Genomic DNA, 16,866 nt, shown 5'->3' on the forward strand with positions numbered 1-16,866 from the left:
TAGCTCCCCAACTCCCATAGACTCGTTTTGCCATGCTGGCAAACTACCTTCAAAAAAGGCACATGCCGGTGCCATCAAAGTAGCAACGAGGAAGTCTGACGTGTTCAAGATCAAGCAGAGGGAGAACAAAATGCTGCGAGAGTTCGTATATCGCTTCCAAACGGAACGAATGGAACTACCACCGGTCTCTGATGACTGGGCAGTGCAGGCCTTCACTCAAGGCCTGAATGAGCGGAGCTCAGTAGCTTCAAGGCAGCTGAAAGAGAATCTGATTGATTATCCTGCCGTGACCTGGTCGGACGTCCACAACCGATACCAGTCAAAGATTAGGGTCGAGGATGATCAACTAGGATCCCCCTCGGGCTCAGTATACCCGAGTAGGCTTCTGACGAAGGAGCCAAAGCCAAATAAGGAAAGATATCAGCCATACACCGAAGACAGGAGGAACGCCCCGAGGCGCAACCCACTTCGCAATGATCGATTGATCAACCGAGGATAGAATCCTCGGGGACTCTTTAACAGAACCAGATTCGATGAAACCACGGGGCCAACAGGGGCACCGCACTTATCAGAATACAACTTCAACGTCGATGTATCGGATATCGTTTTCGCCATCAGCAAAATCAGAGACACCAAATGGCCCATGCCTGTACAGTCGGATCCTTCCCAAAGGAATCATAACTTAGTATGTTAATTTCATAACACTCACGGCCATAGGACCGAAGATTGCCACCAACTCCGAGAGGAAGTAGCCAGGCTACTCAATAAAGGTCACCTCCGAGAATTCTTAAGCGACCGGGCCAAAAATCAGTTCCGAGAAAGAGAGGCGGCCAAAAATAACGAAGCGAACGAGCCAAAACATGTTATCCACATGATCTTGGGAGGCGTCGACGATCCCCAGGAGCCAGTGATGAGAAAGACAAAAATATCCATCACTAGAGAAAAGCGAACTCGGGGGTACATACCCGAGGATGACCTCCCGTTCACCGAAGAGGACTCCGAGGCCTTGTCTCGACCTCATAATGACGCACTGGTAATCTCTTTCTTCGTGAATACATTTCAAATAAAATGTGTACTCGTGGATCCAGGTAGCTCGGCCAATATTATCAGGTCGAGGGTAATAGAGCAACTCGAATTGTTAGACCAAATCATGCCCGCCACTCGAGTCCTCAACGGATTCAACATGGCAAGTGAAACAACGAAAGGAGAAATCACCCTCCCAATCAGCATGGCCGGCACGACCCAAAATGTCAAATTTCATGTCATTGAAGGAGAGATGAGGTACAATGCCTTGTTCGGACGACCGTGGATACACTGCATGAGAGCAGTGCCATCCACCCTCCACCAAATGATAAAATTCCCAACAAAGGACGGGATTAAAATCGTCTACGGGGAACAACATGCGATAAGAGAAATGTTCGCGGTGCACGACATGGCACCAAAACCAATGTCTCCACTCACGAACGAACCAAAGGGCAAGCAAACTACATCATCGGCTAAGCCCGATTAAACATAGTGAAGGGCCGTACCGCGTCCTCATTACAAGCGACATGGACAAATCAGACCTCGAAACATCACCGGCACATCCCACGCTAAGGTATAATCATCTCCTTTTTCATTTTATATTTCATACTACCCCTCATGCAGGCACCCGATCGAAACAACCAGAGCTCCTTCCAACCCGAAGGCCTTAGGTTTCGAAAGCATGCGTTGTACTCTTTTCCTTCGTCTGGGTTTCATCCCAAGAAGGGTTTTACCGTCAAGGTTTTTAATGAGGCAACATTTATATGCTACCTAAGGAAGATCCAAACAAATGTTCAAAGCTTCTTTTGCAATCAACCTCGAACACTGGAAGGCATCCCCCCGGAAGATCATCCCCTCGGAAAAGCCAAATAATGCCAAATGGGGTCCCAATAGGAAAATGATGTACCGGGCCAAACGGTCGAATGAACCGTTCCCGCATAGCCGAGCCCCCGAGGGCGGAGACACATGTACTTGTGCCAAGAAATCAAAGAGCACCTTTTGTCAAGGCATCTCATACTCTAAAGGAAACTCAGCATTTTCACCAAAACGATTCCTCCACAAAAAATGTCCCGAATACTCGAAGACTGGCGTCAACGACGCGGCATCTGCATGACCTCAGGGTCAAAACTCCAAACTCATAAGCCCTCTACGAGGCAGCGTGAAAATCATGGAACACCTCCAAGGCCAAAAGTGCCCCGAATACTCGGGGACTGGCGTCGAAAATGCAAAAATCGCACGACCTCAGGGTTGGAATCTCCAAAATTTTAAGCCCTCTATGAGGCAATATCGAGCTGCAGAGTAACGGCTTCGGAGCCAAAACAACCTCGACGACCCGGAGACTGTCGCCAATCGCCATTCAGTAAAAAACCCGAGGCCATAAGACCCCGAGCGGGCAGAATCGGTCTCGTAAGACCTATATAAGGCAACAACAAAAACTGTAAGACCTCAAGCAAGGCATGGATCATACTTGTACCAAGTATCGACAAAACTGTAAGACCTCATGCAAGGCATGAATCATACTTGTTCCAAGTACCAACAAAACTGTAAGACCTCAAAGGCATGAAAATTTTGTAAGACCTTACTACAGGCATAAACTCGATCCCGAAGTTTAGGCTATATATCGAACTTGTAAGATCACTGAAAAGGCATACCCTCGATATAGACACCTAAACTACTAGACTCGGGACCAAAAATGGCTCCGGCCAAACACAAATGACTACGGTCATACGGCTATACCAGCCAAACTAACGCGACTCGGGGACGCCCGGCCGTCGCTATAAAATCATAGGCCATTACTTCGAATCTACTTCGAAAAGAACCAGTTAAACAGGCTACCCTTGACATAGGCAAAAGAGCTTCAACCACGTCAGCTCCACATCATTAGCTTCGAGATACTCAGCCTCCGAGCCAAACCTCACGAGGTGCTCGATCATCACCACGAAATGACTTGAAATCGAGGTTCTTCCCGAACCGACGATGGGTCAGATCACTCCAAAAAGTCCTTAACGAGGGGAAAACAAAGCCAATAAAAGGTCTCTTCGACCCAAGGCGTAAGAGCCATTGTCGCCAGCCCACATAAATACAAAACTTGAGGGTCAAATGAGCTCGAATCGTAACTCGATTCGGAGACAGAATCCAAAATAGTTAAAATGCATATGCCTAAGGGCAAAGCGTAAGAGCCATTGTCGCCAGCTTACAATAAAAGGCCGAATCGGCCCGAAGCGTAAGAGCCATTGTTGCCAGCTTACAATAAAAGGCCGAATCGGCCCGAAGCGTAAGAGCCATTGTCGCCAGCTTACAATAAAAGGCCGAATCGGCCCGAAGCGTAAGAGCCATTGTCGCCACCTCACACAAACATGAAAACTTGAGGGTNTATCATGCCTATAGGCCCTGTTTAACATACAAATAGTTAGATAATTAATCAACTATCAGCTTTCGACAACTACATCTAAGCAGGACTAATTTGGACTCCCTATCTGGGAATTATGTGGTAAATCAATTCTTCCTACGCTAATTTAATTAATGACCAAAACAGTATGTGTAAGACATGCTAAACAATTCGTTTCTTTAAGTGAGGAGGCCTACTTGAGCCTTTAATTGTTCTCATTTCCCCATTAACTAGTTGAGCAAAAACATAAGAGCTCAAATGCCAGCTTATACTAAAGGTCGCATCGACCGAGCGCATAAGAGCCCCTGGGCCAGCCTAATGAGCCCCATGGCCATATCACGAATCTAAGGATTCTCACCCACTCTAAGACCAGTTCACCTGGCCAAATATGAGACAGAAAGGGGTACAGAAGAAATAAAGCCACAAGGTTTTCTTTTATACACATACGCGAAAAAGCACATTCTCCATCTACAAACATGCTCTGGAAATGCTACGTACAAAATGGAAAAATCTACGTCCTACCCGTGGGAACTACGGCCTACCGGCCTCATCTTCACTCTCCTTGGTGTCGAACAGGAGTAACCGAGCATCACGCTCGTTCGCCCTCGCTCGCGCCAACTCTTCCGAGAGGACAAAACCCCTGGCGCGGATCTCCTCGAGAATCTTTCTTCGAGACTTGCAACGAGCATATTCTTTGATCCTCTCTTCACGATTGAGGACCCTTTTCAACTCGGTTTGAGCATCGGTAGCGTCCTTCAAATAAATTGCCATCTCCTGATCAGCCTTAGTTTGGCTCAGTACTACTCTGGTCCGGGAATCAACGAGCTCTGCCCTGACCTTCGAAAGCTCGAATTAGAGCTTCGTGATCATATCCGCTTGAACTAAAGCATTATCATGAGCTAAGCGGAGTTGAACCTCGAAGGCAGGAACTTTAGCCAAGGCATCCTTTTCCTCTGAAGCCTGAACCTCCGCCCGAGCTCTTAGCTCGTCACAGTCATTCTTGATTCGGTCGGCTTCATCCAGAAGACGTTCCAGGGCCTCCATCTTATTCTATAACTGGAATAAATGAAGTTTTAGCCTCAGAAGCTAAAAGTCGGAACGCATACACACCTGGGATGGAAAATTACCTGCTCCATCAAGTAGCTCTCGTAATTCAAGCTCCGGCACGCCTCATATCGCAAGTGTGCCAGCTCGACTTCCTTTTCCTCGCAAAGGAGCCTAAGGGATCTATCCTCGTCCAGAGCTTTCTGAAACCTAGCTCCATGATAGAGCAGCTCAGACCTAAGCCTGTCAAAAGCCTGCAGAAGAAAACTCGATAAGGAAAGCAAGACGCGGGATTCAAAAGGCCTATGTCGAAACTCACCGCAAAGCGAGGCCGGCGGACTTCCTCGAAGATCGAGGGAAAATCTGTTAATCTAGTCCCCTCAGCCCTAGAAGAAGCGACTCTGGTCGAGGCACGGTCGCTCGTAGAAACCACCTTTCCGGAATCAGGAACTACGGGCGCGGCAGGCTCAAACGGCGTTTCCGTCTCTAAGCCCGGCCCCGTTTCGCCTTACTTTGAGCGGCACCGCCCTGTGAATGCATGTCCCGCTTATTACTGTCATTCTTTAGCCCGGAAGCTGGCAACCCCTCCCCCTCTCCGAAGGAGCACGGCCTCGCCTCTGAAGGCTCTCCGACATCTACAGCAGCAAGATTAATACGCAAAAGGGAAAATGTCTTTCCGAATGAACAAAGGGTAAGGAAAAAGTAGTACACACGCATACCATGATGTTTTGCTTCCCATATGCCCCGGGACACGGCTCGCCACCGATCCTCAACACAAGTCGAGTGGGTCGCCAACTTCTGGACCCAACCAGGCAGATCAGGAACGTCGCCCGATGCCCATGAAATCGCTGTAGAAAAGGAAAAACACGGTTACAAACTAGCCTTCGCTATAAACAAATCTGAGAAGGCACGAGATGTACCACTTACGTGCATAGTTCCATTCCTCGGGGAATGGCATAAGTTCCACGGGGATAATGTCAGCCGTCCGAACCCGGACGAACCGACTCATCCACCCCCGATCTCCATCTTCCTCATCGTCAACAACGATGGGCGTGGTCGACCGACACCGCAAGGTTAGCAGACCTCGATGGTGAAAGGGCCGATACTGCCTAATGAGATGACTGAGCGTAAATTCAAGCCCCGCCTTCTCCGACAAAGAGCCTCATTATCAACACTACTTGCCAAAACGACGGATGTATCTGCACCAAGGTAACCCGATACCTTAAACAGAAGTCGAGCACAACCCTATCGAGGGGGCCTAGTGTGAAAGGATACGTGTACACGTTCAGGAATCCATCAACATGATCCGAGATGCCCTCATCCGGGGAAAGAGTCTGTAACACTACTCTCTCCCCCATCCGCAAACTCTCCTCACTAACTCAAGGTGCCCCTCTCCTATCGAAGAAATAATCTTCAAGGAAGACTCTCTTTGATCCTGAGCATCGGGTGCGGAACTGCCCCTCTCTGCCGAGCAGGCCCCGATGTAACAGTCATGGCTATGGCGAGACTAGAAGAACTGAAGCAGGAACCTGCACAAATACTTTAGCGCTAAGGCAATGAAAGGCTCAATGCCAAAACGGAAGGATAATTATCTAAAGTAGTGGGATCACCCAGGACGCGAAGGCAACCCTGTATATATGAAGAAATGGAAAAGGTCCGCCTCCCCAAGTTAGGGCCCGGGAGGCCAATGACTTCGGTGCAAGTTTCGAGGTGGTACCCGACCTCGAAGGTCTCCATCAAGAAAAAAAGTTAGTCTTTAAGAAGCCAACGACATCATCTCCAGTCCCGAGGTGGTACCCGACCTCGAGGATCTCCATCAAAAAGAAGCCAGGCTTTAAGAAGCCACCGGCATCATCTCCAATCCCGAGGTGGTACCCGACCTCGAGGATCTCCATCAAAAAAGAAGCCAGGCTTTAAGAAGCCAACGGCATCATCTCCAATCCCGAGGTGGTACTCGACCTCGAGGATCTCCATCAAAAAGAAGCCAACGGCATCATCTCTAGTCTCGAGGTGGTACCCGACCTCGAGGACCTCCATCAAAAAGAAGTTAGACTCCAGGAAGCATTTAGCACCATTGTAGGATTCGAGATGGTACCCTGTCTCGAAGGCTCCTCTCAAGAAGAAAAACAAGCACTTAGAGCTCCGTCCATAAGGGTTGGACCTCAGGATATCGCCTAAAGTCTGGCGACCCCTCATCTGGGACCTATCTACAACACCTCAAAGGTTATCTACATCAAGTTTAAAGCAAGTTTCCAGGTGCCTAAAACTGACCCTCACTCGGAGGCCGCTCTCGAAAATTTCAAGCCTCGAGGTACTATATTCTTATGACCCAAGGGTCCCGACGGCCCGAATCTATCGGATCGATTCAAGCTTGATCCGAGGAACAACAGAGGGCTCTGAGAGGTGCCATTTCTATCAACCGGAGGCCAGAAAGAATGCTCGCATCCGGGTTAGATATGGACAATAGTTAGCAGAGGCATACATTCAGAAGTCTCTACAAATGTAAAAAGAATATTGCAAGCATCAAAGACGAAAGTCGAGAAAATATCTGTATATTCATAAATATTTGGTTACAACAGCCCACGAGGGGTCCTTGCATATGATTACAAAAGCCCATAAGGGGTCCTTACACAAAAACAAAGAAGCGAAGGGGCGCACACCTGTAGTAAAAGCCTAAGGGCCTTTCCTACTCTCCGGAGAGCATCCTCGACGGCAGCATACTCAGACATCATTTCCTCAACGGTCTCATCCCGGTCCCCCAAAGTATTACTTCAAAGGAGAGGAGGAAGAAGAGGAAAGTGGGAGGAGCAGAAAGGGATGAAAAAATGCCTTAGCCTGGTGAAAGGCTCGGTGGGCGTCGACCTTGCTTGCACGGCTACTTTGAGTCCACTTCTTGGGACGTAATGCCGTGCGAGCTACCGGCCAGAGGAACCACTTCGTCCCAGGAAAAGAAAAAGAGGCGAAGTGCCACACTAGGCCGGGGAAGGAGGGTGAGCAACAATGTATAGTCCGAACGCCCTCGTGAGCAGCGGTGTAGAGTCCAAACATCCTTCTAGACCGGAAGAAGTCGGTCGCCCCTGTATCGTCACCTCGAGCCAATAACGACAGCAGTAACATGCATAATAAACAATAACAATAGTGACAAGACGATATGATCTCACTCGACAAGGGGAAGCTCAGGCAGAAGGCTACAACATAGCCGATGAAAATGCTGCCATGCAACCTTAAAGCCGTAAACCCCAAACATGGTGGTTAGCAATGGAGGAAGATAGTGAGAAGAGAGGGATGAATGAATAGAGAAAGGCACATGGATAAAGAGATAGTGCCGGAATGCCCCCATTTATAGGGGGTGATAACACGACAATCAATGCCTTTGAAAGACGGATCGGCAGGTGCAATCAATGCGTTCTTGAAAGACTGAATCGACAGCGGTACTGTCACTTTGAAGAATGGAAATCGACAGTGCATTGAATGACGCCGAAAGGACAAGTCCATGGGATGTCCAGGTTATCGTGAAGGCCCACGTCATAGGTTGCATCACCGGTATGACGTCATTGCAGAAAGCCCGAGGGGTCGGATGTCAAAATCATTTCCCATCGCTTCGTTCTAGGAAATGCGGAGACTATCTATATACGGTGAAATCGGAGGGTCCAATTTCCCGTCATTAAGGCATTCCAGAAGGTCATCTCGAAACCTCGAGGCCGCAAAGCTGTGATCGAGTTCCCTCCCTCGAGGCTCGTCGACACCCGGCCTAGAGGCAATATTGACTGTGGCAAGGATAAGGACAGGGAGTTCCCAAGACACACGGCTAAGTCTGACAAAGCCTAGCCGGCCTACTCTGAACGGCCTACTCTAAACCCGAATCAGGGTGTCATGTCTAGCCGTCCCATCTCCATATCTTTACAATTAATGTATTTTATACCGTGTAGGGATTCCCCTTCTATATAAAGGGGATCCTTGTCATTTTATAAGGGGCGGCTGTAGCTCCAACTACTTTACACGAAATATACAAGAACTCTCTCTTTTTCTCTCTAACATATTCTCTCGATATTGTTGCTCTTATTTATTATCTTCATATTTGTTCTTCATTTATCGCTTATCATTGGTCACAAAGAGCCTTCGCTGATTATTTTACAACTGTTAGCCCTTCCCCGGTTGCCCTTAATAGCTTGAGCCCGAGCCCAGGAATCAACCTCGAGGCCCCGTATCAGTCAGTCCGAGGCCCCGATCGGCTAGCTCATCTGTTTAACCATTACTCTATTTTAGCTCGCATTTCATCTCTAAACTTCATACATATAACATCATCTTCTTAAACAACTAGCATAAAAATAGATCACGTATTTTTAGAGTCCCATCAACAAATTTAATTGTTATTACCATTTTCATTGTAAATAAACAGCCTTGTCGGAAACATCAACATGAACTTCAAAGGGCAATTCAAAATCAGGAAGCCGCAAGATAGGTTATGAGGCAATAGCTTCTTTCAGCATTTCAAACGCATCACTGCATTTTTCAGACCACGCCCACCTAACATTCTTCTTCAACAAATCAGTCAAAGGAGCAACTTTCTTTGAATAGCTAGCAATGAACTTCCAATAGTAATTAGCTAATCCAAGGAAAGACCTCAACTCTTTCACACAATTAGGCGCCTGCCACTCCACAATGACCTGCACCTTGTTCGGGTCCATCCGCACCTGATTTTGGCTCACCAAGTGCCCAAGAAACTTTATCTCCTATCTAGCAAACTCACACTTTTCCATCTTCACATAAAGTTGGTACTCCTCAAACTAGACAACACCTTAATCAAGTGTGACATATGTTCATCCAAGGTCCGACTATAGATAACAATGTCGTCTAAGTAGACAATGACAAAGTCATCCAAGAACTCATACAACACATTATTCATCAGGTTGCAAAAAGTAGCAGGGGCATTTGTCAACCCGAACGGCATAACAAGGAATTCATATGAGCCATACCTCGTAACACATGTAGTTTTAGGCTCATCACCTTCAGCTATCCGTGCTTGCCAATAACCAAACCGTAAATCAAGCTTCGTGAACCAGCAAGCCTTGCTCAATCTGTCCATCAAGTCTTTCACCAACGGAACCGGATATTTGTTATTTACAGTCACCTTGTTCAACGCCCGATAATCAACACACACCCGAAGCGTTCCATCCTGTTTCTTTTGAAATAAAATAGGTGTACCAAATGGAGCTTTTGATGGCTGAATTAGTCCCACATCAAGCAACTCATTCAATTGTTTCCGCAATTTAGCCAACTCTTTTGGCGCCATTTGATAAGGAGGTTGAGCAGGAGGCATTGAACCTGGCAGCAACTCTATCTTGTGATCAATAGCCCTCCATGGTGGCAGATTCTTAGGCAACTCCGGTAGCATCACATCAGCAAAGTCACTCAATATTTGAGCAACACAATCCGGCACTTCAACCTTCACATCAGGCTTCACCTCAACCATAGCAGCAAGGAAAGTATCGTCTCCCCTTTTCAAACCTTTTTCGACCATCATGGCAGAAACTAATGAAGCCTTCCGTTGAGTTTCTTCTTTCCTATAAGGATGGACAACCTTCACAAAACTAGGAGCCGTTTCATGCATGATCATCTCTCCGTCCAAGTGAGGCATTGGAACAAAGCAATTTTTCCGCATAAAGTCAATTTCGAGGATCACTTCAAAAACCTCCAATAGAATCACCATCAAATTAACTTTCCCTTTTCAGTTCCCAACAGACATAGGAACGTTGTAAGCCATACCCACAATGGCTTGCGCTTTGGCATTCACTGTCTTCATGTAAGAGGGACATTTGCTCACACTCAATCCGTACTTATGCACCAAATTGGCCGAGACAAAGGTGTGAGTAGCGCCAGTATCTACCATAGCTATCACACCCTTTTCTCCCATTCTCATTTCGATGTGCATCAGCAAAGAATGAGGGTTAGTCTCGTTTCTTGTAGCATTAACGAACGAGATAACATTCAGCAATTGCAAAGGATTTACTAAGGCAACAACAACTTCTTGATCTTCTCCATCCCGATTATTTTTTGTAGCAAGCAAAGCATTAACCCGTTCGCGATTTGGACAATTTTTGGCAATGTGAGGTCCGCCGCAAGTCCAGCAATCATGGTTCTTTTTGTTTGCGATGCCTTTGTTTCTAGCAGGTCCATCAACAATAGCCTTGCCCTTTTCCAAACTTCTTTTCGAACTTCCTTCCTCCATTCCCCTTTCTTCTCCACCTTTTTCTTAGGTTTTGAAGTAGAAGAAATTTCAGAAAGACTACGGGTACTGCTATAATCCACCAAAGAATCCGCTGCAGCAATCACACTCGGGAGATCTTTCACGTTCTATCTCCTGAGTTCGTTCTGTGTCCATGCTTGCATTCTAGAAATACAGTTATGCAATTTATCATCCTCCGACATGTTCTATATATCCAACATTAAGGAAGTGAATTCCTTAATATATTCACGACTTGATCCTGTTTGCCGCAGACGTTTCAAACGATCCCTAGCAAACAAGATGCATTACTAGGTAAGAACTGGTCCTTCATTTCTTTTCGGAGTTTCTCCCACGTATCGATCTTGGGTCTGCCCGCACTTTCATCATTAACGATGCGAGTTCTCCACCATAATTTAGCATCCCCCGTTAGGTACATGTTTGTAATTGTGACTTTCTCCCCGTTTGGAACATTGGCAGCAACAAAGTATTGCTCCATATCCCACAGAAAGTTCTCCAGTTTTTTAGCACTACGTGCTCCACCAGACACCTTAGGATCAGGGATCTTAACTTTAGGACGTTCTTCATTGCCTTGGTTTGGAGCAGCCAACGCCCTTCGAAGAACTGTAATTTCCAAGTTCAGAGTTTCGATTTCCTTCTTCCGATCCACAACTTGAACATTCGTGGCCTCACACGTTTTCTGAATGCCTTTACGAAACCGATCCATTCTGCCCTTTTGATGGTAGATCTCAGTAATTAGATCTGCCAGGTGATCAGGGCCAACCCTACACCACTATAGAGTGGCAAGAGCGGTCGATGCAGCTTTTACCCGAAAGGTCGGGATCGAATCCACAGAGAGCTAAGAAAGGTTTGGAATTGGGTTCCTATCTAATCTAGAAATGTGCGATATTCTTGATTGCACTTCCAATCATTCTTTGTTTGTTCACTATTCTATTTTAATACTAATGATGCAGGAAAATAAGCTAAGTATGATATTTTTGTATAGGGTTTTCTTAATTGGTAGAAAGGCACTAGGGATGTGACTTACTCCTAGGTGAGTATCTAACGGGATTAAAACTTAGGGCAAATTTGTTATAATTGAGATCATGATATAGCCATTACACGTAACTACTCACTCTATACCTCTCGGTAGTTTGAGTGACTTTGCCCTAATTGGCTTTCTCAAGCCCAATTGGGTGTTCAAACAGTGCAAGCAAAATTGGCTCAAGTCGGGTATTACTATCTCTAGGTTTAATCCTTTAATTGGGGCTATCAATCTCTTGAATGAGATTGAGTGCACCCCAATTCCTTGTTGGGATGAATTTCGTAAACTTGGACTCTCTTTCTCAAGAAAAGCCTAAGTCAAAAAGTCACAAATTAGTGTTTGCAACCACCAATTCAACATTTGAAGCATAAATCAGACCAAATATCATTCACCTATAAACATTTAAGCCCTAAAATAGAAGACCCATTAAATACCCACACTAGGGTTGAGCCACAACCCTAGCTAATGGGTCTAGCTGATCATAATCAAAGAGAAAATCAAAGATTTAGATGAAATATAACCCATAAAAAGTAAATACAAGATTATAATCTAAGATTAATTGGTAAAGATATTCTAAAATTACTCAAAAAGGCTAAAAACGACTGTTCACGTTCTCTACCAAACAACAAATAACCTAAAAATCTGAAAAAGAAGTATTTATACACAGCTAAATTTTTCGGACAAAAATGCCCCTACGGAGGCTCTGCTGACAGCGGAAAATGGACCGCTGGAATAGGCATGAAGCCGGAACTCATCAAGCTCATTGAGTTTCTCCACCCGGAGATTTGCTGCAACATCCCATTCAAGATTTAACTTTCTCAAAGCCCACATGGCCTTGTGCTCTAACTCAACCGGGGGATGGCAAGCTTTCCCAAACACCAATCGGTACGGAGACATACCAATCGGAGTCTTGTAAGTAGTCATGTAAGCCCATAAAGCATCATCTAGTTTCTTTGACCAGTCGGTCCTATTTGCATTAACCATCTTTGACAATATGCTTTTAATCTCCCTGTTGGAGACCTCAACTTGCCTACTAGCCTGAGGATGGTAAGGGGTAGAAACCTTGTGATTGACACCATACTTTGCAAGCAAAGTGTCAAATGCCTTATTGCAGAAATGAGAACCCCCATCACTGATGATTGCTCTAGGAGTACCAAACCGAGTAAATCAATTCTTCTTGAGAAAAGCCACCACACTCCGGGCCTCGTTGTTGGGTAAAGCCACGGCCTCGACCCACTTTGAGACATATCAACGACCACCAGAATGTATGTGTAGCCACAAGAACTCACAAAGGGTCCCATGAAATCAATGCCTCACACATCAAATATGTCAACCTCAAGAATAGTAGTGAGAGGCATCTCATCCTTCTTTGAAATTCCACCCGCTCTCTGACACTCATCACATCTCTTCACAAGCTCACCCGCATCCTTGTACAATGTAGGCCAATAAAAACCAGAACTAAGCACCTTTGAAGTTGTCCTCGCCCCACCATGACGACCACCGTAGGGGGAGGAGTGATAAGCATCCAGAATACTCATTTGCTCCTCTTCCGGAACACATCTCCGGATCACACCATTATTACAGATTTTGAACAAATAAGGCTCATCCCAGTAGTAGTCCAAGCTATCCCTTTTAAGCTTCTTCCTTTGGTTAGAAGAGAGCTCACACGGAACAATACCGGTCATAAGAAAATTGGCAACATCCGCAAACCAAGGCATGCTTTTCAAAGATACGGAGAGGAGTTGCTCATCGGGGAATGAATCATTAATTTCAAGGCCATCAAGGGGCCTCCCTTCCTCTCCAAGCGGGACAAGTGGTCCGCCACTTGGTTTTCACACCCTTTCCGATCAACAATCTCAAGGTCAAACTCTTGAAGCAATAGAACCCATCTCATCAACCGAGCCTTAGAATCCTTCTTTGTCATCAAGTAGCGGAGTGCTGCATGGTAAGTATGAACTATCACCTTGGCCCCCATGAGATAGGGCCTAAATTTTTCCATTGCAAACACAATTGCTAACAACTCTTTTTCCGTCACCGTGTAATTCACTTGAGCATCATTCATCATTTTGCTTGCATAATACACCGGGTGAAACATCTTGTTTTCCTTTTACCCAAGACCGCTCCCACCGCAACATCACTCGCATCACACATGAGCTTAAAAGGTAAGCTCCAATTGGGTGCGGTTATAATATGAGTGGTTGTCAATTTGTACTTGAGAAGTTCAAAAGCTTTCATGCATTCATCATTAAACACGAACTTTGTATCCTTTTCCAATAGTTTGCACAAAGGATTCACTACCTTAGAAAAGTCTTTGATGAATCTTCGGTAGAACCCCACATGCCCAAGAAAACTCTTAACCCCCTTGACTGAAGTAGGAGGAGGAAGCTTAGAAATCACTTCAATCTTAGCCTTGTCCACCTCTATTCTGTTCTTTGGGATCTTATGGCCGAGGACAATGCCCTCCTCGACCATGAAGTGGCATTTTTCCCAGTTGAGCACAAGATTTGTCTCTTCACACCGGGCCAAAACTTTGTCAAGATTCTTCAAACACTCATCAAAGGAGTCACCCACAACACTGAAATCATCCATGAATACTTCCAAGAAATCCTCCACCATGTCGGTAAATATAGCCATCATACACCGCTGGAAGGTAGCCGGTGCATTACACAAACCGAATGGCATTCGTGAAAATGCAAAGGTCCCGTACGGGCATGTGAAGGTGGTTTTCTCCTGATCTTCCGGAGCAATCAAAATCTGGTTGTAACCTGAGTACCCATCCAAAAAATAGTAGAAGGCACACCCAGCAAGTCTATCTAACATTTGGTCAAGAAAGGGCAATGGAAAATGATCCTTGCGGGTCACTTTATTCAACTTTCGGTAGTCCATGCACACCCTCCATCCGGTGACAGTCCTGGTGGGAATCAACTCATTTTGCTCATTGGTAACCACAGTCATACCACCCTTCTTCGGCACACATTGCACCGGTGAAGTCCAAGAACTATCCGAGATGGGGTACACAACCCCTGCATCAAGCCACTTGATCACCTCCTTTTTGACAACCTCTTGCATAGCCTCGTTCTACCTCATTTGATGTTCTATGGAGGGCTTGGCATCATCTTCAAGTATAATCTTGTGCATGCAAAAGGCGGGGCTTATCCCCCGAATATCAGCTAGAGTCCATCCAATTGTCTTCTTCCGTCTTTGAAGCACCGCCAATGTGGCATCTACCTGCATGTTAGTAAGACAAGAGGAAAGAATAACAGGCAAAGTTGACCTAGGGCCCAAGAATTCATACCTGAGGTGTGAGGGCAAAGGCTTCAACTCCAAAATGGGAGGTTCCTCAATTGAGGGCTTTGTTGGCGGAGTCTTTCTGTTCTCAAGATCCAAAGAGAGCTTACGGGGCTCATAAGAATAAGAGCCCATTCCATGCACAGCATTGACACACTCCACCCTTCCTTCATCCTCATTCATATCAAGGTTCAACAATACTGCTTCTAAAGGATCCTCTACATTGATCATGGCACTAGTATCATCAACTATCACTTCCGTGACAAGATCCATAAAAGAGCACACTCTAGTACTATTCGGCTGCCTCATTGATTTGCACACATGAAAGACCACTTTTTCATCACCCACCCAGAAGGTGAGTTCCCCTGCTTCCACATCAACCAATGCCTTACCATTTGCAAGGAAAGGTCTTCCCAAAATTATAGGCACCTTATAGTCGACTTCGCAGTTGAGAATACAAAATCAGCAGGCAAGATAAGTTTGCCCACCCGGACAAGAACATCATAAATAATACCAAGCGGCCTCTTCATAGTTCTATCTGCCATTTGCAATCTCATTGAAGTAGCTCTCGGTTGACCAATACCCAAAGTTTTGAACACGGAGTAAGGCATCAAATTGATACTTGCTCCCAAATCACACAATGCCTTTGCAAAATTTGCACTCCCAATGGTACATGGAATGGTGAACGCGCCGGGATCTTCAAGCTTTGGAGCCATCAAGTGCACAATTGCACTTACTTGGTGAGTCATTTTGATGGTCTCACAATCCATATATCTCTTTTTAGTCATCAAGTCTTTCATGAACTTGGCGTAACCCGGCATTTGCTCAAGAGCTTCCACCAAAGGAACATTTATTGACAAGCTTTTCATCATCTCAATAAACTTCTTAAATTGGTTTTCATTCTTTTGCTTCGCAAGTCTTTGAGGGTAAGGTGGAGGAGGCCTTGGCAAATGAGCCTTAGCCTTGGGCACTAACATTTTCGGTATGTCTATTACGTGTTCCCTAGACGGGTTCACGTCATTTTGAGTCTCCACCTCATTATCATGAATATCAATTCTCACTTTCGCATTAAAGTTCTCTTCACTCACTTGCTCATCAACTATAGGAACATCATCATCTTGCACTTCAACCTCATCACTCACAACTTCCTTTTGCTTGGAGGTATTCACATCACCACCTCAACCGCTTCTTGTGATCACCGCCATTGCATGCCCGGTATTGTTCCCACTCTTCGAGTTTACTACCGTATCACTAGGTAGATCTCTCTTAGGGCGAGTATTCAAAGATTGCGAAATCTGGCCAAGTTGAACCTCCAAGTTACGGATTGAAGTATTGTGGGATGCCAACTGAGCATCAGAGTCGGTGTTCTTTTTCATCATTTGTTCAAACATCATCTCGATCCTCCCCATCTCATTGTTTGACGAGCTAGGGCCTTGGGATGGAAATGGAGGCGGGTTATTTGGTAATTGATACATCGGAGGCCTTTGAAAGCCTTGCCCCCCATTCCCTTGATTGCCATTATTCCAACCCCCTTGGTTGTTGTTTCCTCCCCAATTGTTGTTGTTGCCACTCCAGTTGCCCTGGTTGTTCTAGTTGCCCCAATTCTTATTGTTGTTCCCCTAGTTGCCATTTCCTTATTGGTTTTGATTCCCCCAATTTCCTTGGGATCTCCGCTGTTGTTGTTGGTTAGGAGCATTGCCCCTTTGTCCTTGATAATTGTTCACGTACTCCACTTCTTCACTTTGCTCATCATACCGATCATCTTGGTTGAAACCACCATTACCTTGCTCATATTGATCCGGGCTACCTTGACCTTGTTGACCTCTTTGTCGCCTCTTGTTGACCAACATATTG

Source organism: Nicotiana attenuata, unplaced genomic scaffold (assembly GCF_001879085.1).
Source record: "Nicotiana attenuata strain UT unplaced genomic scaffold, NIATTr2, whole genome shotgun sequence".
NCBI lineage: Eukaryota > Viridiplantae > Streptophyta > Magnoliopsida > Solanales > Solanaceae > Nicotiana > Nicotiana attenuata.